The sequence below is a fragment of the Cydia amplana genome, chromosome 10 (assembly GCF_948474715.1).
Source record: "Cydia amplana chromosome 10, ilCydAmpl1.1, whole genome shotgun sequence".
NCBI lineage: Eukaryota > Metazoa > Arthropoda > Insecta > Lepidoptera > Tortricidae > Cydia > Cydia amplana.
The window spans coordinates 1304279-1315024 of NC_086078.1; the positions used below are offsets into that span (position 1 = coordinate 1304279).

Sequence of the window (10746 nt, forward strand, 5' to 3'; positions counted from 1 at the left end):
ATAATAAAGATCAATATTGCATTTACTTCCCCATCTTAGGAAGTAAAGTGTTGCTAACTATGTAAACAAACCGCCATATTGAAATTGTCTCTGAATGTCAATTTACTTGTGACTTTTGTTTACATAGTTAGCAAGTTCCATAGAATGACACTTTAGGTACTTTTTTTGTTGACATTAAACGTGATAATTTAAAATTAGGTATTAAACTAGTAATTTAAATAAGAAAGTGTACAAAAGCAATCGGATGCGAGTGAATTATAATTTTAATATTAAGCTTAACTATACTATGTAATCTGCTAGAGGTTTTCCAGCCGTGTGCAATAAAATCCGGGTCCAGAAATACGGAGAACCGGGTCCGGAAATCCGGATTTACCAAAGACAACCTTCAGTAGCAGCCCTTAGTAGTTCGATGTTACATTGGCATTATAACCTATAGGTCCAAGGGAAAATTTAAACTGGGGTGACTTTGATAAACGGGGCTACATTGAAAATATTAAAAGTAGCAATTTTCTTGCTTGATTTGTGTCGAAAAACGCTGTCTTCGGCGTTAAAAATATGAATTTTACTATATTTAATCGTGTTTGACATACAGCATACAGCTTTAAAATTATCACAACCACTAACATTGATTGGAATTAGATAATCTCCTTAAATTGTACACAATAAATTTATGAGATATGACCTAGTTTTAGAGATAAGGGAAATGAGAATCCTACTTACTCGTATAAAAGACTTGGGTGCCAATAAAAGGCTTCTCTAACGTAGAATATTGAAGTCTTTCTTAGAGCAACATTATTTTAGAAATATGGCACCATAAATACAAAAATATAGGTACCTATAATATATAGGTAGTGTATTAAAAAATGGTTTCTCTATAGATAGAAAACGTGTAGAGTCGGACCAACCTAACTCTGCATGGCATTAGCAATGCCAAAGTGTGGGAATGTCATAATTAATGTCAAATTTCTATGAAAATATATCTTTTATAATGGCACTACCACACTTTGTTCTGTTCAAGTCCGTGCAAAGTTAGCTTACTTAGACGGACGTTTATCAATGTAATATCGAGCTGTAATTTAGATGAAAACCTCACAGATCCCCACTGTGATAAGTAGATACATTTAATTTTAATCCAGTAGTTGTATCGTTTCGACTTATAGGCGCCAGGCGTCTGCGGCACTTCGGCGTTTCATATTAATTTTAGTTTCTTTCAGTTACTTAACTTGCCTAATGTTCAGTTGATCTTAGGATTTAAGTCATTAATTTAAAATGAGGTTGTATATACCTGATACTAAACAAAAATTTTAGTACAGTCGCTATCAGATAATTATATCGGAGCAGCTAAGATGTTCACAAATATCTGAACAAAAAACATTAAAGTGCATTTTCAGATATATTTGAGCACCTTGGCCGCTCCGATATATCAGATGGCGTACAAAAGCAGGGTGATTGGGTAAATAGACTAATCTCAATTTCATTTTATGTAGCTACTGTCTAGTATATAAGAGTAAAACACAGCTTTAAGTGATAGACATAAGTGTCAATCTTATACGTAAAAAAGGTAGGTAGACGCGCGGGTTGATTTTTTATTATTGTGTTCGAATTAGCTAGTTTAAATACTATGCTATATGTATATACAACTGAGAAGATATCATAAGGGGTAATATTATTTATAAAACAATTCTGTTGCGAAATTACAAGAATTGTATTCAGAGGCTTTATGACCAAATTAAATTTGTTATTAATTATTGAATGTTCCCAAAAACAAAGACACAAATGAAAATGTATAGAACGAATATCATGCGGTTGCAAAAACCATCACAAGGTTTACACAAACCAGGGTTTTTTTTATTTGACATACAATAAAACAAATTCCTAAGATCAACTTAGCATATCCTGATGTTCAATTGAGAATGGAAAACTGGAGTTTCACATAGGCCGTGTACTGTATGCCTGATAGCTTATGAAAGTTCCTAAGGGCTCATCATACGGCGCGGGAAATCGCATGCGATTTTAGTTACATTGCGTGAGGTAACATCCAATTCAACCGACCGATCAAAAACCGCAATGTACTCGCGCCGTCTAAATGACCCCTAAAGCCGAGGAAGCGAGAAACTAGAGAGAACCAAGTTATAACAAGTCCTAAGTGAGGGAGTTTTCCGATTATATTGAAAACTGACTACTCCTATGGACTTGTGTAAAATGACATGACTTTGACATGTCATTGTGATATTGACATTTTCTCTGGGTTGCAATGGTTCTCAATTGAACGCTTTTGGTGTGGCAATACTTGTCTTAATTTAAAGTTTGATCGGGGCGAATATGAATTCGATGAGGGGTCAATGTGAATATAATATTTGATCAAACTAAAGTAAGGAGTAAACCTGATTAAAGGCGTTAAAATTCTCAATTTAAAGATAAAATATTATTTAAACTTATTCCTATACCTACACACACACACACACACACACACACACACACATTTTGTTTTGTGTCACATTTTTATAATGGTACCTATGTTTATTACTCAAGTGACAGTTGTTACATTGGCCCCTCGTTTACACTCTCCCCGGTGAACGTAATATATAAATGAAGTAATGGCGTAACATGAAGCATTTATATGAATTCGGAATTTATTTAATTTTAAGTGTAGGTCAAGTGGCTGTTGTAATATTTTAATTATTTGATACATAGGCATTTATGTATGGTAACTGGGTTTAATCGGTGGCTGCATTTCGGTGATTGGGCTTATTATTGGTAAATCATTTGTGATTGTGGAGATTAAGTGGAACTTTTCCCCTGCACCATCACATTATAATACCTTGTTTTTGTAATCGTGAAACTTAACCTCTCGTGTGCCGTGATTATTTTTTTATAATATTTTCCTTGTACGCGGATCCGCGTTCCGGCATACGACGGCTTAAGGCAAGAATGGCAAGATATAGTAAGTGTGTTTGTGGATATAACCTCTACGTTTACAAACGCAAGGTTGAAATGATTTACCGAATTGCAATATATCTAATGCGTTTAGGAATTTCTCAACGCTATTTTAAGCTTAAAAATCTATTTTTAAATTTGCGCCCAAAATTAAACTACCTTTTATAAAATATGTTAGCAATAATAATGATAATTCGGTGTGTCGCTCTTAAATTAAACTTTAGAAGAGTGAAAATGTAAATGTCATTACCTATTGATGTTTTTAGTTATCAATCGCCCACGCAACATAACACCCAAAAATCATTTATTAGTTATGGATCCATTGATCTATTGAAAGCCACGAACCCTCTAAACTATACAATATTGAAACCTCATAATCCGGGGTTACATAGAACACGGGGTGAATTTTGATAAAAAAACCTTGACTAAAATATACGTATAAATATCACCTTGCAAATAAATACTGTTTTTGTTGCGCGATCGGTAGCCAAAGTATTTTAGATATTTGCCTAGCGGCTTTGAATTTGAGTGCGTGTCAACTAGGGTAATGCCTACATTACACTAGTTTATCAATACTTGTCGTTACTAATTACAATATCAACAAGCTACAAGTACTGAGCTAGTGTAAACTATACGTTATGAGGGTTTAGATGTAATAGATAAATTTAATTCAGCAAAATATAAGTCTAGCCTACCTGCCCAGATAGAGAATTATATCCTTTAAATGATGCTATTGCTATTGTATATTAATATCCAGAACCATTATTAGGAAAATCAGTAAAGAGTATTATATAAAATTATTATTATAAAAAATTATATCCTGTGCGTAAATTGTTATTTTTCAGTTTTTGTATTATAGATTGCGATCTCTTATTGTAAAAATGTAGTTATTTGGTTGTTATACATCTGCGGTGCTTCTAAAGGCCTGTCTCCATATTGCGCGGCAAACTATCGAACATTGGCTCGCGAGGCAGCCAACGCGATCTGATCGAGTTGGCTCGCGAGCCAACCCGGTATCCATTGCGCGCGGCTGCCTCGCGAGCCAATGTTCGATAGTTTGCCGCGCAATATGGAGACGGGCCTTTAGGCCAAGAACGCACCACGATTTTTTTTCGCGCGATTATTTTGTCGCAGAAATGCAACGTATGTGTTTACATGCCAGTGCGCGCACATGCGACAAGAAGATATGTATTACAGCGCGATTATAAAATCGCGTCGCACGATTTAAAATCGTGGTGCGCGCTTGGCCTTAATCTTCTTATAATGGATTTATTATCTTGGGAGCATACAATTTTTCAAGCATATGGACATGAAATGTACAGGTCCTTCAATAGTTCCAGTCTAATTCTGAAACCATTTTCAATGCTAACCTAACTTAGGTATTACATTACACACAAGTAAATTAAATGCAGATATGTATGAAAGTTGTCAGTGACAATAATTATACCTACGCCCATCTTAGACAACATTAGACTATTTTTATGCGGCCAAGATAATAACTTTGTTATTTTCCTTTTCGTTGTAATTATTTTATTGTAAAAAAAAAAAAACAAATTATGTCAATTATCCATTATTTATCATTTATTTAAACCTATTTATTTATATCCAAAGTAGTTTTATAGTTCAGTTGTATTCCATTCCAGAAATTATAAAAGATCTGAGAATATATATTGTTAGAAGTGACAAAGAGTAGATTCCTATTAGTTGTAACGGTGAATTTGAGATCACCTTGCCAATTGAAAGCATTAAATGCCGCAGACGCAATCTTCCTAAACGAAACGTAACGTTAAACTGGGGTGACTTTAAATTACATCGACGTGTATGACAAAGTTGCCCCGTTTTATCCTAAGACACCCCAATTTACGGCAAATAATTTTACTTTATCCAGAGCGTTTTTACTGTGTTCGGGTCGACTGACAATTTAATAACAAAAAATATTCTAACTTAAAATAAGTGTTCCGTGAACAAAGTTTTGTACGGAACACTAAAACCTGATACCTATGCCTGTGTACAAACTTTAAATAAACATAAAATAACTATACTGCAGAACATATAGCTTGGCAAAAAATCGCCTAGCGCCTAGCGTTCAATTGTAGGTCTAATCATGATTAAATTAAATTGCAATAGGTTTTGGAAGATTGCGTCGACGGTAATGCACAAATTCCGTAAAATAGTGTAATGGTGGCCGCGTTAAGGCAATTCTATTCTCGGTATTGAGTAAATAAATATTTTAAATGAAATTTATATCGTTGTTTCATTGATTCCTTTGTCTCATCACTACAAAGTTGCTTCCCGCTGTCTGTCTGTATGCTTAGATCTTTAAAACTACGCAACGGATTTTGATGCGGTTTTTTTTAAATAGAGTGATTCAAGAGGAAGGTTTATGTATTATTTGTTAACCCGTGCGAAGCCGGGGCGGGTCGCTAGTTAAATATAAACCTACGTTTTCCAAATTCACATTAGTATTCGTATCGTACAAAATTGATGTGACGAAAAATTATTTTGGCGCATTCTATGGGGTGAATTAAGTACGAGGGGCGTTCAAAATATTCTCGGTATTGATATCTTACAACCTCTTCTAAAATTTCTTTCGTTACTGGCCGCTAAGGTTTATTCATTGACATTAAAAAAAAGTATAATTCGAACCGAGATGTTCTTTTGTTTTTCTGCAATTGCTGAACAAACATGAACATCATGTGGGAATTGACAATGTTAACTAAATTAGAACATCGATGCGTGATAAAATTCTTGACAAAACAGGGTAAAAATCAAAAAACCATAAAAGAGGAAATGGATTGTGTTTACCGTGAGTCTGCTCCTTCTTTATCTACCATTCAAAAGTGGTCAAGCGAGTTTAAACGTGGAAGACGACCCTAGACCTGGCCGGCCTGTAGTAGCTACTTCACAAGAAAATATTGATAAAGTGGAAAAACTTATATTGGAAGATGGTCGAGTGAAGGTAAAATCTATAGCACAAGTAACCAATCTCTCTATTGGTACCGTACATGATATTATCCATGACCATCTTAATATGTCAAAAGTAAGTGCAAGATGGGTTCCGCGAATGCTGACTCGGCTTCAAAAAGACATGCGTGTAGCTTGTTGTTCCGATTTTATTGACCTGTGCGGTTAAAATCCTGATGAGGTGCTGCAAAGAATAGTTACTGGAGATGAAACCTGGGTTCATCATTATGACCCAGAGAGTAAACAAGAGTCCATGCAGTGGCACATTAAGGGTTCAGCTCATCCCAAGAAGTTCAAGGTCATCCCTTCAGCTGGCAAGGTCATGGCCACGATATTTTGGGATTGTGAAGGAGTATTACTGATCGATTATAAAGAAAAAGGTGTAAATATCACAGGACAGTACTACGCTAACATTCTACGTCAATTAAAGGATGCAATCAAAGAAAAGAGGCGAGGAAAGTTAACCAAAGGTGTTATGCTTCTGCATGACAACGCCCCCGTCCATACTGCTCATATTGCCAAGGCAGCTATTGTTGAATGTGGGTTTGAAACTGTTACTCACCCACCGTATAGTCCGGACTTAGCCCCCAGCGACTTCTTTTTGTTCCCCAATCTTAAAAAGGATCTGCGTGGAAATAAATTTTCCGATGATGAAGCATTGAAGGCGGCAGTGGAGGAGCATTTTTACACCAAAGATAAAAAATATTTTTATGCAGGATTAAAAAAAATAATTGATCGATCTTTTAAGTATATGAACATAGGGGGGGAGTATATTGAAAAATAAAAATATCAAACTTTTCGTACTTGTTTGTTTTCATTCTCATACCGAGAATATTTTGAACACCCCTCGTACCTACCTATCTGAAGATACGATGCATATGTGCTAGAATGCGTTAAATGTTTAACTAATTATAGAATCTGAGAGCCTACCGTGGACTCCGAAGTTCGCAAACTGCGGGCATCTTTCTCTGTCACTCTTTGAGTACTGTTGAGCGTAGTATTTAATTTCAGCAACACATTCAATATCCGATATGGTCTAGTGGCTAGGATACCTGGCTCTCACCCAGGAGGCTCGGGTTCGATTCCCGGTATCGGAACTTTTTGGTTTTTTTGCGTTCACTTTCATTCATTAGCAGCATGATTACAATGAATTAGTTTTGGTTTGCCTTTGCTTCAGTCTTAAACGTTTTTTTTTCCAGGAGAATATCTTATTTTAAAAAAATCGAGAGTTCCGTGCCAGATCAAGCTGTGCCCCCCAGACGCACCCCGGGCCGGGCAAATCGACCTATTTCCAATTTAAGATTTATGGTGATATTTGAGACCTTTAAGTTAAAAAAAATGCTCCAAAACGAAAATACTAGCGTCACAAATTGATATTCTTGCGTCCGCACCCCATTTTATCGGTAATATCGGTCATAATCGGCGAGCCAAATTGGCGTTTGCGTCCGCATGTCCAGATTTGATCGGACGATTTCATCAGATTGGCCAGAAAATTGTCTCTTCTGGACAGTTTCAGAAGAGAAGGTTACCAACGAGACTGAAAGGTTCGTATAGATGAGCTATGATGGCATAGCTTGCCCTTTTTTTCTGCGATTTGGCTTAACGCCTCGAACGCCCTTGTCAAAAATTTGCTACTGAATTAATAACCTTTCAACTCTCAATTACAGTCCAAATTGTCTGGGACTTATACACGACAAGGCGTTTCGAGGGGAAGGGCTGGCATCCATCAGGATCCAGGGCATTAAAAAAACAAAATTTTTAGACAAGTCTAGGGATTGACAGGGCTAGCTATGGTGGCGCCCTCTGCTAAATACTTCGACCGGCCAACCCCATCGTTAAAGATTTGCATAGATAGTGCCATTATGGCTTGCCCCTTTCTCTAGTTTTGTTTTATGAGATTTGACTTGAAAGGACTGGCATTCAGGCCATAAAATAAAAAAAGAATGACAATTCTAGGGATTGACAGGGCAAGCTATGGTGGCGCCATCTGTAAAATACTTCGACCGGCCAAGCCCACTTGGACCATTTTTGCTGCATGCTGCTGACTCACATATGTAAATGTTCAATATGAATTGAAAAAATTAAACAAGAAACTTATAGTTTACTTGGCCATACTTTACATGTTTTTCAATTCATATTGAACTCCATTCTAGGGTCTAAAATACTGTGAAATAAGAGCAAATGAAACACAGAGGGTCTTTGTATTTTATTTATTATTTATCAAATCGTTCGATTATCTTGAGAATCCTGCTGCTCCGTCCTGCTAGCTATTGAAATTTTAAAGGTAAGTCAGGGAATATAGGGAAGGCAATGTTGGGACTGTTTCAGTGTCTGTGTGTTGGCAATTTTAAGTTCAGGTGTAAGTTATCATTATCAGTGATATTTTATTTGAGTTAAGAGGAGTCAAAATTAGAGCTCATTTAGACGGCGCGCGACCTCGTACACGATTCTAGTTACATTGCGGACCATTGAGGTTACTTCAATTCAGCGGACCGAACAAATCACGCAATGTGATGAAACTCGCATGCGAGTTCTCGCACCGTCTAAATCAGGGATGTTGCGGATGCAGATTTTTTGACATCCGCGGATGCGGATGCGGATATTTAAAGGCTCACATCCGCGGATGCGGATGCGGATGTCAAGATTAGGTACTTAGAAAATGTCAAATATTACATTTTTAGTATTTTTTTATTAAAAAAACCGGCCAAGTGCGAGTCGGACTCGCGCACGGAGGGTTCCGCACCATCAACAAAAAGCGGCCAAGTGCGAGTCGGACTCGCCCATGAAGGGTTCCGTATTTAGGCGATTTATGACGTATAAAAAAAAAACTACTTACTAGATCTCGTTCAAACCAATTTTCGGTGGAAGTTTACATGGTAATGTACATCATATATTTTTTTTAGTTTTATCATTCTCTTATTTTAGAAGTTACAGGGGGGGACACACATTTTACCACTTTGGAAGTGTCTCTCGCGCAAACTATTCAGTTTAGAAAAAATTTTTATTAGAAACTTCAATATCATTTTTGAAGACCTATCCATAGATACCCTACCAGAGATGCGATTTATTTGAAATACTTTTCGAGATGTATTTTGCATTTTTAATATTCATTTCAAAATGCAAAATACTTTGTGATTAAGTTTAGCCAACATTACCAGTCAAACAAAATGAAATGAACGAATGACGCTTGTATTGCCGAATTTGACCGATAGGGGCGTCTGCTCGCCCTTTTTAGGGTTCCGTACCCAAAGGGTAAAAACGGGACCCTATTACTAAGACTCCGCTGTCCGTCCGTCCGTCCGTCCGTCTGTCACCAGGCTGTATCTCACGAACCGTGATAGCTAGACAGTTGAAATTTTCACAGATGATGTATTTCTGTTGCCGCTATAACAACAAATACTAAAAACAGAATAAAATAAAGATTTAAGTGGGGCTCCCATACAACAAACGTGATTTTTGACCGAAGTTAAGCAACGTCGGGCGGGGTCAGTACTTGGATGGGTGACCGTTTTTTTGCTTGTTTTGTTCTATTTTTTGTTGATAGTGCGGAACCCTCCGTGCGCGAGTCCGACTCGTACTTGGCCGGTTTTTTTTCTTTGGTCAGAGTGCGCGCCTTATAGCCGTTTAGATTCGCGGCTCGGCTCGCGGCGCGTCTCGTGGCTCGCCGCGACACACTCGCATTCGGCCTGTCATTCGGTTATAAACCTTATGCCGTGCCGTTAGTGTTTAAATTATATTAGCTCGATGAGCTTGCGAGCCACGAGAGTCTAAACCGGCTATTATGTCTGACTAGTGTCAATATCAAACGAAAACGACGAACATTATCTATTCTATGGCTATTCTCATGATAAATACCTAAAATAAATAAAAATATCTGAGATTTGGTCAAAAGGTATTTTATTTTGAAAAAGTATTTTGAAAATACCTATTTTGCATTTAGCATTTGAAATACAAAACGCAAAACTATTTGGTATTTTGCATTTGAAATAGTAAATCTGAAAAGTATTTTGCATTTTGTATTTAAATGCTTTTTTAAAACCATTTTGTACATCTCTGTACCCTACACGTATGGGTTCGATGAAAAAAAATTTTTTGAGTTTCAGTTCGAAGTATGGGGAACCCCAAAAATGTATTGTTTTTTTTCTATTTTTGTGTGAAAATCTTAATGCGGTTTACAGAATACATCTACTTACCAAGTTTCAACAGTATAGTTCTTATAGTTTCGGAGAAAAGTGGCTGTGACATACGGACGGACAGACAGACGGACAGACGGACAGACAGACAGACAGACAGACATGACGAATCTATAAGGGTTCCGTTTTTTGCCATTTGGCTACGGAACCCTAAAAACGAAACGTTTAGTATTTGAGAAAGAATATAGGTGCGTTATATTTAATAAACAGTAACTTGGCCGACTTTTCTGGATCTAGACGATTTCGGTATAGTTAATGACGAAATCACCTAGCACTTACGCCGCCGCTAAGACGTTCCTGTACCCACTTGTTCGACATCCGCATCCGCATAAGCTCCGCATCGATTTTATGCGGATGCGGATGCGGATGTTGAAAATAATGCGGAAGTTCCGCGGTTGCGGATGCGGATGCGGATGTTCGCAACATCCCTGGTCTAAATGAGCGCTTAGCATGTTGTGGCACGGATACTACTATTTAAAATTCAATATGTAATTCGATTCGACCTTCGATTATGTGACATTATGTTCAGTTGTCTTCTAAACCATCGATTGTATCGCTTTTGCTGAATGTATTTATTTGGAGTGACCTAAGGGTGGTATTCCATCTGTCCAATATCTTGGTCCAATGTGTATTTTGTCTCACATTTTGCTCA

At 37.1% G+C, this 10746-nt stretch overlaps 1 non-coding gene across 1 annotated transcript; it reads left to right on the forward strand.

Moving 5' to 3' along the window:
* Positions 1-6926: 6926 nt before the first annotated feature.
* Trnae-cuc (transfer RNA glutamic acid (anticodon CUC)) lies at positions 6927-6998 on the forward strand. The gene has a single exon. It is a non-coding gene; the product is annotated as a tRNA-Glu (tRNA).
* Positions 6999-10746: the final 3748 nt, after the last annotated feature.